The sequence below is a fragment of the Ursus arctos genome, unplaced genomic scaffold, assembly GCF_023065955.2.
Source record: "Ursus arctos isolate Adak ecotype North America unplaced genomic scaffold, UrsArc2.0 scaffold_30, whole genome shotgun sequence".
Classification (NCBI taxonomy): Eukaryota; Metazoa; Chordata; class Mammalia; order Carnivora; family Ursidae; genus Ursus; species Ursus arctos.
The window spans coordinates 10,201,590-10,222,398 of record NW_026622986.1 but is presented as its reverse complement, the minus strand read 5'-3'; the positions used below and the strand labels follow the sequence as shown (position 1 = coordinate 10,222,398).

Below are 20,809 nucleotides of genomic sequence, written 5' to 3'. Positions count from 1 at the left end.
TACTAGATAAGACACCCCTTAAAGCCTTTATGTGGATTAATTCATTTACTTCTCACAGCAATCCAATGAGGTAGGCAGAATACTCCATGGGTTTAAGTGGCTCTTCTTTAAGTGAAATCAGTCAGTCAGAGAAAGACAAATACCATATGATTTCACTCATATGTGGAATTTAAGAAACAAAACAGATGAACATGGCGGGGGGGGGGAGAGGCAAACCATAAAACAGACTCTTAACCATAGAGAACAAACTGAGGGTTGACGGAGGAAGTGGGTGGGGGATGGGCTAGATGGGGGTTAGTTATTAAGGAGGGCACTTGTGATGAGCACCAGGTGTTACATGTAAGTGACGAATCACTAAATTCTACTCCTGGAACTAATATTGCACTATATGTTAACTGGAATTTAAATAAAAACCTGAAACAAAACAAAACAAAAAGGATTACCACGGCTGTGGTTCAAATATTACACGATGAAAGAAAGAAGCAAGTTTGAAATGTGACTCCACATACATACATGTACAACAGAAAATGGGATAAGCCTTCTGTTACTTTATGCAATAAGTAAATGGGGAAAAAATGAAGGACCAGCAGTTTATTTTAGGGTTTAAAAATTATAAGCTCTTTTCTGTTGGAGACATTTTTTTCAGATGTAATTAAATACATTTTTGATACTCCTTTGTATTCCAGATGGTGTGTAAAATATAAAAATATATACAATGGTGTCTCTGCCCTCCAAAAGCTCCCAATCAACTAGGGGACACAGAAATATTCCCAAATACTTATAATTTAAGGGGTTTCACAACACAGGCTCGTGACTAGAAACTAAGATTTTTAGCAAGTTCTCTAATTTGACACTGACATGTCTATTAAGTTAAAAAAAAAAATTAAACTCAGGAAGCTGTGACTTGGTCATTTACAAAGCTACCTGACTACATTTTATTTATATAACACCATTCATCCAAAGAGTATAAAATTAAGAGTCATTTGTTATTAAAATAAGCTTCATACTGTAGATAAGTATTATACCTATCAATCCTATAATTCCAAATGTTACTGGTATTTTTAACAGTAAAAAAAAAAAAACCTGAAGTATCCAACATATACATAAGTATTGGAATGATTAATAATGCAACACTTTCTCAAAGAAATGAGGTTGAAGCGGTTAAAATTATAATTCTAACACTGCACCGCACCATAAAATACATTTGATATAATAATAAATGGGAAAAAACTGGACAGAATACAATGGTCATACTTATGAGTTTTACTTTTTTACAAATCTAAAAGTTGGTCTGGATACAAAACTGTGGAAGAAAATGCATGAGAACGGACAATGGCTGTGTTAGGGAGAGAGGGATGTATGTGGACCATTGTTATTGTTCTATTTTTCAAACTTTCCGTAATGTTACATAATTTTAAAATTTGGAAAAAAAAAAAAAGGCCCAGAAAACAGAGTTCATAATATATGAACCACCAAACAAATGAAATCCACTACTGACAGATGTATTTGTGTGTCATACCAACATATAATACAAAATACATCTGACTGTGTCTTAGAGGCAGGGTCTAATCTTCTAGATTTTGAAATGATTATGGTAACAGACCACATTTTTATATTCACAAGAGTTAGAAACAGCCAATAAAATATTAGAATCTTTTTTAAAAATCATAAATTGTTATTAGATTCATCGGCTCCCATAAATAAGTAATGTTAGTGTGAATTAACAATGTAAATATTTATCATTTTAGTAGTCTTTTTCATAAAACTTGAAGACATTTAAGATGGCATTTTATAAAAAAAATACATGATCATTTTATGACCAAACATGTCCATTAACACAAAAGGCCCTCCAACAAAGTCAAGGCTACTCATCACGAGCACTAACACAGCCCCAGAAATCACACATGTGAACAAGTGAAGGGACATCTGCCTGTTAATTCAAGGAACATAAATACGACTATGTTACCACCCACGATTTTCAAGTGGGAAAGTTTCAATCTTCGGTTACGTTTCTTTTATGTAACCAATTTGGTCTAAAAACATCAGATACTATGTATTCTCAATGCTTTTAATAATAATGAGCTTTTAATGTTTAATTTGACAGATGTTTGTAGAATGGGAAAAGAAGCATCTCAGTGAAATTGTTTGAATCATAAAATAGCAATATTGATTGTAGGCACCTCAAAAATTAGAGATTTATGAAAGGGTCCACTCTAAAGTTCCTAATTTTAAAAAAATACATTTATTTGATACCAACACAATCAAGAAAACCGTTTACTTTCTTAAAAGGAGATAAAAATAAACATTTCAATCCTCTGTTCTCCCAAATACATGAAAATGTGGATTTTCTTTCTTTCTTTTTTCTATTTTCCTTTTTTTTTTTTTTAACTCGGGAGAACTACCACACATTGTGCGAAAATCATTTTTTGCATCTTAAAACGCTGGATTAATTTGACGAAGCTAGTATTAATGGTCCAACAGGTACCTTAGTTACAAGGAAGAAAACATTTTAATGTAAACGAACTTTTTGAGAAGATTAAGAAACTCATGTAGACATTAATAAAAACTAAGCAGCTGGAAATTATTATACAGTGTTAGACTCCTGCCAACAAAACATTGAAAATTTCCATTAAAATAAACATTTTTAATAGAATGCCAAAGTTGCTGTAATGATCTAGGTAGGTCACAACTGCCATGTCAAAACTATGTAAACATGGTCCTAAGACAAAATTATGTATTGAAATGATGCTTCCATGGTACACCAATCATAAAGCTGTCCCAAAGACAACTGAGGATAATTACGACCAAACAAGTAAGCAGATAAAAATCTTGGGAGAAGGTTTACATTGAAAAGAAATGCCAACACTAAAACTATAAAAGTTACGGAGATCTGAAGAAGCTGGGTCAGGCAGCTTCTTGTATTCATCTTATAAAACACTGTCACGGGAAAAAAAATCATCACAGACACAGGAACAGTACCGTGGATTACATTAACCAACTTTACATAGGCTAATTTTGTGTATAAAGTGGAACAAGGCTTTTGAACAAACAAATACAAAATTAATCTCTGGAATGTTACAGCTTTCAAGTTGCTCTCAAAAAAACCCTTAAAGAAATGTTCAAATGCCATAAATACCCTTTAATCATTCAGCTCATCTCAAGCTAAGAATAAAAATAGAAACTCAAAAGTGCCTAGTGAAATCATGGCAGCTAATATAAGATATCAATTTGCAATTTCCAAGAAAAAAACTACTTAGGTCTTAAAAAGTTTTCCTGATACCACTGACAATTTCTTTTTAAAGCACACCACAGGATTACCATAAAAAAGGAGAAACCATATGAGAATTTAATTTTCTGCCAGTCAGCTAAGAAAGAAATGAGTTTTTACTTACACTTTCAAAATTATGAGAAAATACAGTATGCACACATAAAATTAAATATAAAAATATAGTTCTGAAAAGAGGGGAAAATTGGATTTTAAAATTTTAATATATTTTTTTAAGTTGAGTCTATGCAACCAAAAATTCTCCAAGCAGGAATGGTTTCTTTCTGTCAGAGAAAATATTTCCAAGTAGTATTCCAGACATGTTGAGATTATGCAGAGTTCTTGTTCAAGAAAGAACCTGTACCATTTTTAAAAGAATGCTTCTAAATGTTCTCTTCATATAAATTTTACTTTTTGGAAGAATATTAAGGCAGTATATTTTGACATAGCTGTACTTGCCTACAGAACACTCTTTAATAAAATGACTCAATAACAGAGCAAATGGGAATTTTTACTAGATTTATAAATAGGCAGTGTAACTTGTTGTGAATCACTGGGGCTTACCCACAGAAAGAAGAAAAAGGATTAGGAAAAAACACACACAGAAGTAGAGACTGGGAAATAATAACATTCGAAAGAACAGCAAACGGACAGTTTTGTTTATATTGAATTTTACGGTAAACACTTCAGTTAAATAGAAAGAACAGTCTTAACTTACATAAGTCCCAAAACTGATCTTGTTTTAAAAGAATGCACGAAGTCCTCCAGCAAGGGCAGAAGTAGAGAAATTGATGAGTTTTCAGGAAGCAATTTGCAAGACATTAGGCTTGAAGACAGATGCCTGATAAGCAGCGCTTTGTTAATTGATTATAACAAGACTTCGATAATGAGTTAGCCAGAGGAAAAACATTTTCTAATTCTTACCAATGTAAAAAGAAAACGAATTCTTCATAAAAACTATTTTGTACTGCATGAGGAAAAAGGAGAAAATCTTCAAAGCCGGCTATTGCACTATTGAGAAACAACTGCTATACGGAAGCCACACCGGCGCGCGCACACACGCGCACACACGCACGCACACACGCACGCACATACGCACGCGCACGCAAGCCACCAACTCCCACGCAAGCCACCAACGCTAAATGAGATTTTCAAGAGCTCCTAGGAGGAAACGAATTCCTCCTACTAATTTATATATTTATATAAATATAAATGGTTTGACAATCTTTATGTATAGGCAGCCCTTGATTTAACAGGGATTCAACTTTAAAAGGTCCAGTTTTTGCACTTCATATTTACAGCATACTATCAATTTATCTTCATATCATTGTCATAAAATTGTATGTAAGTAACACAACTTACATTGCCTACTCAGTGAGCTTTTTCCTTCCTTCCAGTAATAATAGCCCAATTTCTTTTATTGATGAACAGACCCCTAAGACACGCAGCCTGCTACACGTCAGTAAGAATCATACCACACAGGGCCCTTGGGTGGCACGGTTCAGATGGAGTCCCACATCGGGCTCCCCCTGCTCTGAGGGGAGCCTGCTTCTCCCTCTCCCTCTGTCTGCCACTCAAATAAATACATAAAAAATCTTTAAAAATAAAAATCATACCACACAGTGTACATTTGTATCAGTGATGGTTGATTAAATATGATTTTATGATAAAATTCTTACACAAATAGATAATCAATTCTTGGAGTATTATAATGTTACTTCTTTTGAAAGAGTCAAATCATTTTGACATGGGTTGTCAACAATCTAAGGGTCATAAGGTTAAGGGCTACTTGTATATCCTGTTTCGTGCTTGATTTTACGCACATCAGAGAAAGTGAAAATCACCAAATATATTTACTGAGCTACTGATCTGATTTAGATCAACAGCGGTCGTGAATCTACTAGTGGACCCTGGGCAGCCCCATTTTTTGGTTCAAGGGTACTGTGCCTGCAGGGCAGATCACTTCCGTTTTTCCTCTCCTTCTGTGGGCTCAGGGGATAGAGAATATGAAGGTCAATGAGGGCAAGAGTAAGGTTCTAAATCAGCCAGAGTCTCAGAAATTCTTCTTAACAGTCCTTGGAGAAGTCTTCATGAGAAGGCTAAATTTCTGGAAACTCCCTTGACTATTTTCCAGAGCTTTCCTAGAACTGGATAAAGGTGCAGTGTGCCGAGGATGGATAGAGACCCATCCTGTGTACGTGGATATTCTTTAAAGTCAGTGGCACTACAATGCATGGGTGACAACAGCGGTATCTATTGGGATTTGACGTACACTAGGACACTATGGTCATTTGTATGATATGCAGTTAAAGGACTAAAATACTGCAAAGCCATTTTTGTTGATGTGCACTGTTTAAATGACTTCTTTTAATAAAAGAAGTAATTGATGTGAAAGACAGTATCAAATCGCCCAAGAGTAACTATTTCTTCAGTGCGATGATTACCACAGACATACTTAGAGTAGGAGAATGTGACTGTTAATTTTATGTGTCAGCTTGACTGGGCCATACTGCTCAGATATTTGGTCAAACGTTATTCTGGGGGCGCCTGGGTGGCGCAGTCGTTAGGCGTCTGCCTTCGGCTCAGGGCGTGATCCCGGCGTTCTGGGATCAAGCCCCACATCAGGCTCCTCCGCTGTGAGCCTGCTTCTTCCTCTCCCACTCCCCCTGCTTGTGTTCCCTCTCTCGCTGGCTGTCTCTATCTCTGTCAAATAAAATAAACTCAAAAAAAAAAAAAAAAAACGTTATTCTGGATGTTTCTGTGAAGGTGTTTTTTTGGATGAGATTAACCTTTACATCAGTGAACATTGAATAAAGCAGATTACCCTCTAGAATGTGGGTGGGCCTTATCTAATCTGTTGGGGAAAAAAAATTAATCTCCCCTGAAAAAGAAGAGATTCTGCCAGGTGATGGCTTTTGAACTCTAAACTACAACTCCCCTGGGTCTCCAGCCTGCTGGGCTCTCTGGCACATTTTGACTTACCAAGGCTCCACAATCATGTGAACCAACTACTAACACTCCATGGTGTGTGTGTGTGTGTGTGTGTGTGTGTGTGTGTGTGTACACACAGCTGCCTGAGTAATGCAGAGGATTAGAGGGAAATGTTAAAATCTTAGAATAAATTAGCATTTCCTAGTTAGTGTAGAAATAAACTAACATTTTAACATCTCTTAGAATAGAGAAAATCAATAAAAACCAATTTTTTATTCTCTGAAAAGATCAACAAAACTGACAACCCTTTAGCATACATGGACCAATAATAAAGAGAAGACCCAAATTATTAAATTTAGGAATGAAAGAGGGGACACAGTTACCAAGAAGAAATAAAAAGATTTTAAGAGACTACTATGAACAGCTAGATGCCAGCAAATTGGATAATCTAAATGAAACAGACAAATTACTAGAGATTTACTACTGAAACTGACAATCTGGACAAACTTTTAATAAACCGAGAGACTGAGTTAGTCAAAAAACTTCCTACAAAGAAAAGCCTAGGACAAGATGGCTTCACTGGTGAATTCTAGCAAATGTTTAGAGAACAATTAACACAATCAAACGAAGTTTACAAAAGCTTTCAAAAAAGAGTAGGGAACACTTCCCACCCCATCATATGAGGCCAGTCTTATTCCGATGCCAAAATCAGGCAAAGATATCACTAGGAAAAGAAAATCTAAAGACCAATATCCCTATTCCTCCAAATACTAGCAACCCAAATTCAGCAACATAATATAAAGGATTATACACCATGAGCAAGTGGGATTAAGGTTACCTTAGGAATCACAAGGTTGGGTCAACATAGAAAGATCAATGCCACATGCCACATTAGCAGAGTAAGGAAAAAAGCCACATGGTCATCTCAACTGATGGAGAAAAAGGATCTGTATACAAGATAAAGTAATCTTCAAATAGAGATGGTTTCGCTACTTCCTTTCCAATCTGGAGACTTCTATTTCTTTCCCTCACCGATTGCTCTGGCTTGCGCCTCCACTACTATGGTAAACTAAGTGACAAGAATGCACATGCTCGTTGGTTTCTCATTTTAAGGAGAAAGTTCTCAGTCTTTCACTATTAAGTACACTGTTAGCTGCTGGGTTTTAGTAGATGCCCTTTACCAGGTTGAGGAAATTCCTTTCTATTCTTAAGTTTTTATCACCAAAGGCTGTTGCATTTTGTCAAATGCTTTTCAACCCAACCAAGCTACCAACTGTTCATCAAGTTGCTGGTAACTTCCACCCTGCTAAATCAAAGGTCAGCTCTCTTTCCTCATCTTATTTGATCACTCTTTCCCTTCCTAAAACTTTACTTTTATTGGCTCCTAGAAGAATCACACCCCTGGATTTCCTTCTACTTCACTCTGGGTTCTTTTCTTGCCCAAATCCACACCCACTCCCTGGTGATCTCATCCAGCTTCGTAACTTTAAATTTGATCTAACTTTGACAACTTCTAAATCAATAGCCTGAACTCAAAGCTGCCTACCCAGTTGCCCATTTAACACCTCTATATGCATTTCATAAACTCAGTACATCCCTGATCTTTCCCCACCCCAAACTTCTACTCCATGGGCTCTCCCATCTCAGGAAATGGGGATTCCATCCTTGTAGTTACTAAGTCCAAAAATGGTGCTCTCATCCTTGCTTCTCCTACTTGTCTCAAAATCTTGTCAGTCTTACCTTTACAATGTGTTCGGAATCTCACGTCTTATTAGTACCTCCACTGAGAATATTTTGTATCAAGCCACAATCATTTCTTGCCTGGCTTCCCACATAGCTCCTTGCTTCTGCCCTTGCTCCCTTACAGTCCTTTCTCAACAGACCAGCTGAGTGCTCCTTAAAACTATGTCAGGTCATGTCGTTGCTCTGCTCAGAACCCTTCAATGATTTCAAATCTCACACATATAAGAGCTGAAGAAGCCCCCTCCATCCCCTTCCTCTCCACAACCATTCTGTTATGCCGCCGATCTCGAGTCCTATCTATTCCTCCCTTGTTCACCCTGGTCTCCTTACTGATCCTTGGAGGCATCAGGGTCCTGTCTCAGGGTCTTTGCACATGCTTGTCCCATTCCTTGGAATTCTCATTCCCCATGAGGCTCCTTTTCAGGTTTTTGCTCAAACACAAGCATTTCAAAGAGGCCTTCCTTAAACACCTTATAGAAAATTGATGTCGCATTTCCCCAGCTCCTCCATCACCCCATTCCTGTTTTACTTTACTTCATAGCACTTATTACCACCTAAGATCTTACATAATTTATTTTGCTATTGGTCCCAAGCCTACCCCCAATACGGAAGCTCTACGAAAGGGTACTTGTTTTGATCTTTGTTGAAATTCCAGTGTATAGAGCAGTCCAGAACATACTAGGCATTCAGTAAATATTAGAAAAAAATGCATAAATATTATTATAAGACAGTTATATCCCGTACATACCAGAAGAAACAGCTAACCAGAGCTAAAGTAGTTGTCTCTTGAGGAAAAAGGCGGGACTAGAAAGGAAAAGAGAAAGGTACTCCTGTTTGGGGTTGTAAGACTTGCAAATACCATTTGACTTTTCAAACAATTTATTAAATAAAGCCATAAGAAACTGCTGACATTCTGTTGTTTTCTGACCTACAAAACAGGACTAAGAAATAATTTCGTAGGCTTAACCTAATGCATATGTTATTTTAACAACAAGAACAAAAATATTAGGGGTGCCTGGGTGGCTCAGTGAGTGGTTAGGCATCTGCCTTCAGCTCAGCTCATGATCCCAGGGTGCTGGGATTGAGCCCCACATCGGGCTCCCTGCTCAGTGGGGAGCCTGCTTCTCCCTTTCCGTCTGTGATCTCACTTTTGCTCTCTCTCAAATAAATAAATAAAATCTTTAAAAAAATTAAAATTATTTTTAAAAATTTTAGTGTGGGGAATACAAAAGAAAACTCAGAAGACAAAGGAAACAATTCACAGACTTGGCAATGTAAATACGGAAATATCTATATGCTGTGAATCCTGGAACAGAAAAACATAAAGTCCTGCCAAAAATCAGAAAAAACGTGCCCAACAGAGAGAGGGCTAATATTCGTGGCACAGAAAGAGCTCATCAAACTACAAGAGACAGACAAAGAACTTGATAGAAAAAAAGGCAAAGATATAACTACTTGGGGGGGGGGGGGAGGAGGGAAAAACCAAGAAAAAGCCACAGCATTACACTCACAGTATATTTTAAGGTGTTTACCAAATAACACTTCCACCATACAACAGTTTGTCATCTATGTTAGCATATTACTTATGGGACCTCTTTTAAAAATCCACTCTTAACTATAGGGAACAAGCTGATAGTTACCAGAGGGGAGGTGGGGGAGGGTGGAAACGGGTGAAACAGGTGATGCAGATTAAGGAGGGCACTTGCTGTGACAAGCACCAGGTGATGTATGGAAGTGCTGAATCTCTATATTGTACACCTGAAACTCCTATTACATTGTATGTTAACTAGCTGGAATGTAAATAAAAACTAAAAAGAAAGAAAAAATAAAAATCCACTGGGTGTTATATGCAACTAATGAATCATTGAACGCTACATCAAAAATTAATGATGGCTATGTTGGCTAACTGAACATTAAAAAAAAAAAAATCCACAAGATCCAGAAGCATTTTGAGGATTTGGCTTTTTTTTTTTTTTTTAAGATTTTATTTGTTTATGTGAGAGAAAGAGAGAGAGAGCCAGCGAGAGAGGGAACACAAGCAGGGGGAGTGGGAGAGGAAGAAGCAGGCTCATAGCGGAGGAGCCTGATGTGGGGCTCGATCCCATAACGCCGGGATCACGCCCTGAGCCGAAGACAGACGCTTAACGACTGAGCCACCCAGGCGCCCCTGAGGATTTGGCTTTTTGAGGAAAAAGAGAATTCCACATAACATCCGATTTGTTCAAAGTATTTGTAACAAAGTAATAATAGTATAAAAATAATCATATAATTCAAATTATACATAAAATAACAAGAGAGTATGATCAAACCGGTTTATCCTGTAAAAGACAAAGTTTCATTTCTGTAGTCATTAGTTTGAAGTGTTTCTTTAAAAGAAGAAAGTTACCAGAAACACACTTAGTTTATGAATCCTATTCTTTCATATTCTTTTTTAATAAAAAGTCTTTTTGTTATACGTTTCTCTTCTCAGGCACCGTGCTAGACTCCCTTAACTCTCTTAACCCCTAGCTAAATGAGCTTCGAGCTGTGTGAACCTACGGCAGTTTCTTGCTACATGTGTCAGAATAAACATTTAGGCCAGAATGAAATAATGTCATGACACACATCCCTTAAAACACAGTGACCGTGTGTTTCCCCTTTGCCACAGGAAAGGACATTTTTCTCAAGGAGCAGAAGTTGAATAAAGTGGACAGCTATAATCTGTACTCAGGGCTTGCAAATTTAAAAGCCTATGGAAGCCAGACAGGTAGAAAAATCCTATCAATTGCCTTGCACAAATACATTTTTACAAGAGTCAATCCTCAAAGAAATAGGTTGTCCCATTTGCCTGAAACACTCTTTGGCCACGTTTATTTCCCCATGTTGGAGAACATGGAGACCAAGAAATACTCCCCTGTTAAAATACAAACACCAACACAGCTGTTAGGAGAATGTCCTCCGACATCCTGCCTCAGCCCTGGCAAGACCAGGAGGGGTGGAGACTCTGTGGAACCAGACACTTGGGTTCCATTGACAGAGTCGGTTGTAACTCAACTCCAGCTAGTTATTAACATCAGGAAACGAAGGCCTAGTTTAGCCAAGTCTTTTGTTTTGTCAAAGGAGTCAGAAATTTTTACATAAACTCTCTCAAATTTGTGGGACTAACAAAAACATACCTTTTGTCCAGAAATGGCCTGAAGACTGTGTGCCACTAGGTTGGACATGAATCATTAGGATTCATGATATTCCCATTTTACCTAGATGGGGAACTGTTCACTCTTACTCTTTAACACCTTGCAATTTGGCTTCCAATAAAGTTGTTTCTCAGAGTTATCGGTAACTCCAGATAAACGAGTTCTTGCCAGATCCAAAGGCATTTCATCCCGAACTCATTTTCCTGTAACATTTCACCCTCCAAGAAGCCAGCGCATACTGTGGTCTCAGGGTCCAGAGCACAACAGAGAAAGTAACAAAGAACACACACATCCCCTCCCCCAAACTCAAATACGCCCTGTGCTCTGCAGTAGTCACCCCTCCCCATGTTATTGCTTCTACCTCCATCCCCAGCGCTAAACTGTAATTCCACCTAACATTTGATGCCACGGTTCTAATGTCATTCTTTGTGGGACTGGGCCCTTCACTGCCTCAGGCTGGGAGGCCATCTCCTCAGCCCCTGAATTATAGCATTTTATGTGACTCTCATGAGTTCCTGCTTTATGCCACAGTTACTCACTCGGTGGATATACGCTTGCCATCTAATGGACTGAGTATACGCCCTGAAAGTCAGGGACAGTAGACAGCTCTCTGTTTTGGAGAGAGGTAGAAGCTTGTAGTAAAGTCTGTCCACCTCTTCACATCTCCCTGAATCCAAGCTCTTGGGCTTGCACATGGACGCTGGCTTGGCCAAGAGACTGGTTTTGGCCAATGCGACATGAGATGAGATCAGAGGCCTCACCAGCACTAACATACTGGAGATTGTTTTTTCTGTTGCTCTCTGGAACCCTGAGATGCTTTATGGGCCAGCTTACTGGAGGATGAAAAACTACAGGAAACAGAAACAATTTTCACCCAAGTGAGCAACCCACCCCTCACACCAACCAGAGCCCATCCCAATCATCAGAGCACAAAAATTCACCAAGCTGACACAGACCAGAAGAACCACTCAGCTGACCACAGACTCAGGAGAAGAAATACTTGCTCCTGGAAGCCATTAAAGTTTCTGAGGGTGTAAGGAGAGGTGTGAATCGATATACAGAGTATCTGGCACACCGTACTATTCTGAAATGAGTTAAGAATTAATGAAATTTTAACCTCTCGTTGATCATCCAATTATAGTTTTTTCTGCCTAAAAACTGGAATACTCTAGATTTCTGCATGGAATTTACTTTGTACAATGTAAAACGAAAGGGCAGCATACTGTCAAAGATAAAGTATACACATTATAAATGCACAGATGTGAATGGGAAACCGGGAGGCACCATTCACTCTCCGTAGGTTCGAAGAGAATTCCTGTCAACTTTCTGAAGCTCAGTTTCCTTTCTATAAAGTGGAAAAAAAAAAAAAAATCCCACCAATCTCACAGTAGAGATAATATATATTAAATACCAAATATCACATCTGGCGAAATTCTTCAATAACCAAGAGATATTATCATAGACATAAATATTAATCTAAAAATAAGGAGGCTGAAGCAGTTCTCTCTAGAACTGTGTTTCTACAGTATGACCACGGCAAGGGTGGGAAAGGTCTGAAGTGAGAGGCAGCTGAAGAGAATTCTGATGCCTTGAACAACTTCTAGACACCTTGGCTTTTGTTTATAACATCCCTCGGCACGGCCACATGGGGAATGTTTCCTTCCCATACAGAGAAGCGCGTCATAGGCTTAATGATATTTGGGGCTGTTCAGTCAACGGTTCCGTAGAGGGCGCAACGTGAATCATCAATCATCGGAAAACAAGACCAGAAAGTTATTTTGGAAGAAGTTATTTAGAAGCTTGGACTAATTAACAGCTAATCAGATAATGCAGAAAAGCCAGACACCGTTAACCGAGTAAAATGACTTAGCCACAAACGCTTTTCATCTTCTACTCAATAATATATAATGATCTCAAAAACAGAGCATCTGGAAAGCTTCCTGAATAACAACACGAAAGCACAGTATGAATTCCTTTCTGTCCAACCCACTGAGCCTGTTTAATATAAAGGGTCATGCTACCCCCCACCGAACATCAGAGCATGCTCGTGCCAATATGCTAATTTAAGAGAAAACAACACAATGGTTTTGGAGAAAGCAACAGAAAGAAAGAAATCCTCTTCCGTGACCAGGTGCTCACCTATATAGGTTCCACTGTGGTTACCAGCGTACTCAGCATCTTCTGGATGGAGTGTAAGAGCATACAGAACAAAAGCCAAGAAATAAAGCAGAACAGTTAGAAGCCCAGCCACAGATGCAAAAAATAAATTACTTAAAACAATTATGTAAAGCACAGCATAGGACAGCCCTCACAATGCCACTCTTAAACATAAAACGTTTTGTTTTATATTTAAGCTTCAAGTAATGTTTTAAAACATCATGCAATTCGTGTTTCAGCCTCCTTCAGAGGTTCCCTGATGCAGTTCCAAGAAAATTATAAAAGATCTGCCTACACTGTTTATACTTCCCACAGTTGAGAAAATTACCACACTTGATCCCCCAAAGTATATTTATTTTTGTAAATCGGGCTCTTTGATAATATGTAAAATACAGCACTTACTTTGGTTCACTGAATTAGACAGAAAGGTTAAGATTAAGATGTGTCCTTTCTTTTGATAGGAAAAAATTCTGTGTTGGGAAGGAATAAAGGCGTACTATTTCTATTTTTAATTTGGTTTTTGAAAAATGAACGGACGAAAACATTTTAAACGATGTGTTATTAATTATTTCTTGGAGTTAAGTGAAAACTGGGTTATGCATATCTTAAAAATTTAATCGAAGTAGTGGGTACTTATTACTTTAGGTCTCTTATCTTCACATAAATACGCTTCTGGAACTCAGAGCACAGCATGTGCTGATATCAAAGACTTGGGAAGATTCCCCTGACAGCCTTATGTTAAAATAAGGATGTCAGTATATCTGAGTAACACTGAGACCACCGACAGAGACAAAAACATCATGTACCATGTCAGATTACTTTCTTTATTTCTGCTATACGAAGCAAAAATAGGACAGTTCTCAAACACAGGCCAACCGTAATTTTTGGTACTGTAAATCAAGACGAAAGCTTGGAGAGATAATCATCTTCTACGAACTACTTGCTATATTCAATTTAATCCACACATAGGTGTACTAAATAAAATTAGTAGACTATGGCAGGGAAGCTTTTATACATGTACCTTTAATTTCCTCTGAGAAGCACAAAGAAAATGAGAAAGGAGATGATTAAATGTGCAGAAAATACAATTAAAGTAGGAAGAAGATGCAGCTGAGGGAGGAAAAAAAAAAAATCCACCTACCACACTCTGTTTCCTCATCTTAGAAAAGCCAAAGGGGGAAAAAATGTATTTTCAATATTTCAAAATTATTAGTCAACAAACAGAACTCATGAAAAACTACATTTTAGACTGCACTGTAGTCCTGGTCTGAAAAGAATGCGTATACTAAAGCAGTAAAAGCACACAGCCTTCGTTCAGCTTATTAAATGCCCAAATGGGAAAAATAATAAGGAAAAAAACTATTTTTTCAAAATAACACCTTCAACGGGGGATTATTTTCATAGGACACCTCTGTTTGTAAACTAATCTGTCTAACACTTAGGATACATACTTAGAAACAACCCTTAAAATGCCCTTAAAATGCCTCAATACCCTGTAAATTTAACAGCATTATCAACTTATTACACAGATGAAATAAGTCAGGCAGAACCCTTTACTTCATTCTGGCTATAGTATTTGAGAAAACGTATTTTAAAAAATAATTCTAAAAAATGCTAATTGTTACGAAGAGGAAAGAAATTTAAGAGTTCCGTGTGACTTAGGAGACTCACCTTCAGTTAAAGGTGGAAAAAGAACTGGCAATTTAATAGGTGCAAAATCGAACCACCAGCCAAGGTAGAACGTATTTCACTAGGAGACTTTGCAGAATGAACAGGACTGATCCAGAGAGCTTTTGGCTCACTTCTCTTTCCCAACTACGGAGTGGCAGTCAAAGGAAACACTTGGGAGAGAGTGCGAACCGCTGTATTTTTATTTTGCAAATACCTATGGGTCCTCCAACTGTATCGGTTCTATTTGAACAGAATTCGCAAAAATGACGAGCAAATCATTATTCGGGCTCGTATTGGGAGTCGCCCGAGTTGTGAATTTATTCACGCTCATTCCTTGGTAGCTCTGAAATGTCACGTACATCCAAGACAAATTATCAGAAAACAAACTATGGGATATGGATCAGCCAAGCCAAGCCACTAGGCTTAGTGGAAATAATACAAGCAGTGTTTCAAACGGCTCGGTCTGCAAATCTCAGACGCGCCACCATTAGGTGGATTGTTAAACAGAACGCATAGTTTCTGAAGGGACAATAGTGTTGCACCCTGATTAAAGAACCCGTGTCACATACATCAGATGATAAAAGCCATGTCTCTCTCTCTCACACGCGCGCACACAGACACGCGCGTGCACAGGCATAAGAACAAAAATGAAAACACCCAAGCCAACCCACAATAAAACTAAACACCTCCATGTCACATGGCGTACGGTATGTTTCATAGTCTCGTAAAAGGTTATGAACACGCTGCGCCCATTCTCGGAAGAGCATTTCCTCCATGCTTTAAGTAGGAAGAGAATGGGAGTTTTCGCGTCATAACCCACATGCGTATATATCCAAGCCAGCAACATGCTTGATGGACAGCTGGTAGGAAAAGCAAAGAACTCTTTTCCTTACACTTAGCAAGTCTGAACAAACAGGAAAACATAAAAGGCTGATCTCAGAAGAGCCTTGGGATAACCGCACGATTCTTAACTATATTCTTAACTAAGGCACTGTTCTGTGTACAGTAAATGCATAAACTTATTGAATTCTCCCACAATTCTACGAAGCCAGTCCTGTTATGTCCATGTGACGGATGGGAATCAGAGGGGACGTGGACCCACACGATCCGGCTCTAGAGTCTGCATTATTACCTACTGGGCTCTACTGTCACACCAAAATCACTTTTTTAATTACTCTAACTTTACCCGAGGAAATACAAGTCCGTGGAGAGGTCAAATGAAGTAAAAGTTTCTCTCAAGTTTCTTGTCTACTCTCCACCACCTCCCAGCACACCAGCCTCTGTCCCCTCCCCCGAAGCCTGAACCTCCCGAGTGTGTTTCTCCTGACCGCAGGGTCTGGGGGAGACTCGCCCTGGCCTCTCAGGAGTCCAGTCTCCACATCTTCAAGCACTGAAGAGCAGGATGGGAAAACTACACAAACCCAGAGGAGAGGCCAACAAGGACACAAAGAATAATTTTGGCTGTTCTCAGAGAATGGAGTAGAAGAGCTCTCTCGAAGAGTATTTGACGAGCCCACGTAACAGGGCAGGAGGAACTTCACCACGCTGCCACGCTAGCTACCCCAAGGCGGCTACTCTCTCGGCAGGTGGAGAAATTGTGTCTATATAGGTGTGATCGTATTTACGCGGGCAGTTAAATCCCCGCCCCGAAACTGCTTTCTTATGCCTCCCTGGGGCCCCAGGCGATCTTTCTTAAAAGCCTGCAGGAATCCGAAACCACAGACCACACCCTTAATCGTTCATCAACCCTTTCTTACCTGCACAGCATTGGGTCCCCAAGACAAAAGGCCAGAGGCAGTATGGCTGAGAACCCTGCATACGTAAAAGCTAAAAGCACATACCCTGATAGTGTCTTAGAAGGAACATCTTCAATTTACGTAAGAACAGTCTACTGAGATGAAAAGTAAGCAATAACAATTAGGCCATCACCTCAACCATTCCTTCACGTAAGCAGACATAAAATTTACAGCCCAGTTCATCTGCACCTCTGTCCGGCATTCCCCAAAGAATATCAATAAATATTAGGGGGGCAGGGAACCACTTTGAGTGTTTTTTTAAAACCTCATGTGTTTCTGTTAACACAAAATCCCACCAATATTAAATATTTGACAGAGTTTTTGGCATACAAATTTAATGTAAGAACATGAGCAATCTACTTGTTAATTTCTGAATTAACTTTATATATGAACACATTAAATAAACGCTGTTTAAGATGCCAGGAGAAAGGAGCTTACTCAATTTGAAAAGGTGTATTTTAACAACCTAGAATGTTCTACGTATTATTCTCAAATGTTTGGCCTTCCAAAATTTGCTACCACAGAGTGAATTCATTTCTTTACTCGGGGTTTAAACTGTACTGTTGGTAGACCGTGACCTTCACCCACAAAATGCTTGTCTTTGAATGAACTCAGTTATATGCTGTTTGAACGGACACCTCCGGCTCCAGTTAAATATTTTCTTTTGTACTCACGTGACAGCAACCACAATTGGTTAAAACAGATTCTAAAGTACAATATTTTGTGTTTTGACCTTCTAATCTTTAAAAAAAAAATAAATCATACCGTCTGGATTTTTTTTATAAGAATTCTATAAGAGCTGTTTTATAAAAGAAAAAAATTTAAATTAATTGTATTCAATCAGCAGTATGATATTTTCAGGTATTTATACTTTGCTAACTAAAAAAAGAAACTAAGCACCGTAAATAAAAACCATACTGGAATAGTCTTCTGTAAAAGACACTACTTGAATAAGAAGCAGCTTTTCTAAATACCCTGTAAACTAGATTTAAATATATTATATACTATTGAAGTCAAAGTTATTAATGTTTGTATTATCAGAAAGATATATAAAGTTTAATTTCAATAGAAAGGGAACAAACTATTTTAATTAATCAAAGAAGATCACATTGCTTTTTAAAGGTTAGGTGATATCATACTGCTTTATATATATGCAACTGTACTATAAAAAATAAGCTTTTGGCAGAAAAATCAGAGTAGTTTAAATTATATCGACACAAGAATTCCAAGCTGCCAAGTGTCTGTCATGAAAAGTACTCTTTTATGTTACTTGAGACATAAGATAACGCTTTTAACTCATTTCCAAAACACTTAACCTGTGTCTTTCATGTAATAATCTAAAAGTTGGTCATGGCAAAGAGAACCTATCCGACTCCTAGCTGCTCTTCTGTCTCTATTACTAATGTAAATCCATTATGTAAGAGCCTCTCATCAGATGAAGGAGAAAGGGAGGGAACACAATTCTATTACCAATTTCTTTGTTGGGTTAGCTCTTCTTTGAAACAACAGGAGGAAGCGGGGTGAGTCTCTCCATCAAGCTTCTAAGAGTCGCTTATGCTTTAGTTTTAAGAGGTCATAGTTTTTAGGAATGTTTAACTTCAAGAGGCAAATTATTTTGTTTGAGAAGCCTATTTTCTCAATCTGCATCAGATCTGCCAAGATTCTTAAGGGGAGGAAATAACCAAGCACCAAGGATGAATACCACAGAGTTTTGCATAAGGATGCCAGTTTTAAAGCCTGAGGATGTCAGTATTAGGGCTCCTGGCTTTACCCTCCATGGAGCCAGGACCCACAGCGCTAGTACACACAGAAAGGCCTTCTCCAATCCTTTTGACTTTAATTTTGACATTGACTGAACCCCTAAGAGTTCCAGAGCTTTTCCTCCATGCAAACTTTAGTTATGATGATTGTGAGTCAAATAAAGAGTAAAGCCACAGCAATGCAAGCAATTATTCTGTGAAAATAGCTAACTGGCTAATTTGATACATATTATTACCTGACTGAAGTTATTATTCTAAATTCACTGTTTAACACAATCTCCTAGGTGTTAAGTGCACTTGTAAAATTTAGTGCAGAAAATTATCAACATGACTATTTTTTAATAAATTTATAAAACACCAACATGACAGAATTATTCTCCTTTTAAAATGTTTACATTAAATTAGAAGCATTTCTTAAAACCTAGTCTATGAATTATTAGTCAAAGTCATATAAATAAAAGATTTTATGTTAACTTTCTGTCTTTCTTCATAGCGTTATTCTGTAATTTTAGCAAAGAGCATGAGGGACGTCCCATCCTAAAAATCTAGGTACCAAAACTGGTGAAGTCCAGAAGTGTTGGGTCAGATAGCCTTTACAATTTACAAGGGTAGTTATGTAAAGAATCACTATCAGATACACTGATTACAGAACAAAGTGCTTTTAAATGACTTAAAAAAATGTTCAGAACCAGTATAAATAATTTTCGCATAACTCTGGAGTTCAGGGGTTTAGGAGACAACGTTAAAAAAAAACAGAAACAAAAACCAACTTCAAATGGAATTTTAATTCTTTGACAATAAAGGTACTAGCTTTCTATTTAAGCTTCATAGACATAGACTGTCTCTCTGAATAAGGCCATATTTACTATACGCTACTGATGTGGATAACGTTGACCAGATTTGTTTTTATTCAAAAATAGAGAGCATCCATATATGAGAACCACCAATACATCTCTCTGTGAATCAAGTCTAGTTTTAAAAAAATAGAAAAGACGAAAAGGAAGGAAGTGTGAATGGGAATCAGTAAACATTCCTAACTGGTCTTCAAGAGGCACAGAAAGCAAAAAAACAAGAACAAAAACAAAAAACCCTAAAACATCCAGATGATGACATTTGAGTAATTTTGGAATAAATATTCCTCAGACTCAAATATTAAAGCTTATCACATAAATAACTCTGCATATTAACAAAAATCACCCATTACAATGAAGAGCTCTACCCACATGTGCGCGTGCACACACACACACACACACACACACACACACACACATACTCCCTCTGAAACACACACATTTATACTGAAGCCAGTTTAAGGAGAGCTATTAGAAAGACAATATACTCATTTCGTGTAGTTCTTTAAAGAATCACATTTGTAAAAACAAATAAATGAAAATTCGCAATTCTATCAAACTGGACATTTCTAAGTTGCCTAAGACTCAAAGAAATTGGGAGTATGGATTCAGATTCGAGTAGTATCACGTTGATTTCCTTTTCAAGTTACGCACATTTTATCCCACAAGCACCAAATGTATCAGAAGTGTGCAGGCCCCCCCGTTTAGAAATCCCTCCGAGAGCAAGTCAGGTGGCTGCCTCGGAGCCCCTGCCGGTGAAAATTCATCGCACTTAAAAGCGATGCAACCTTCTGGTTCAACTGTACGCTTTCTGATGTCACAATCCATGTGGCATTCTATGACAAGTGTGTTTTCCTTCTGCCCAGACTTAACGGAGCAAGAACAAGCAGGCTTTTGAATCAGGGCTCCACTTGAAGTATTTGCTTGCTTGTGAGATTTATACTCGACTGTAGTTTGGCTCTCCTAGAATGTAATTCCTGGGCTATACGCGTCTACAAACTGACAGAAATAACAGGAGATGTGAAAAATGCAACAATACTAAAACCAGATGTTGGTGTAAAATTCCAGGACCATTTATTTGTGCATTTCGCCTTTTAACGTACAGTCTCTATGCTGAAAACAAAAGGCTTTTTTTACTCTTAAAATACCTAGAACCATGAAACATTTAGAGGAGATGAAGTAGGAAATTTATGGGACGGGGACTTGACAGGGGTGAGGGGTGGGGAGTACAAGAGCAGCCGAGAGGAGGGGAGTATGAAGGGAGAAAAAGAATGCACCCCAATCCACACTATCTTTTTTTCAGTAATCCTACCTCATCCTTTTCCTGCTCTTATTTTGTTTTAATCTAGTCTTGTAACCACTCCAAACAGGCAAGTTAAAGGTCAGAGTTACTATGATTTCTGGATAAGCAAGGAGTTAAGAAAAACAAGAACTGTTCTTAGGCTCAATGGCCTTTGCGCCC

At 38.0% G+C, this 20,809-nt stretch overlaps 1 protein-coding gene across 3 annotated transcripts in view; it reads right to left on the bottom strand.

The window, feature by feature from the left end:
• MPP7 (MAGUK p55 scaffold protein 7) overlaps nucleotides 1-20,809 on the bottom strand; it is a 283,281-nt gene that overhangs the window by 53,411 nt on the left and 209,061 nt on the right. The gene's annotated exons all lie outside the window — the stretch shown is intronic.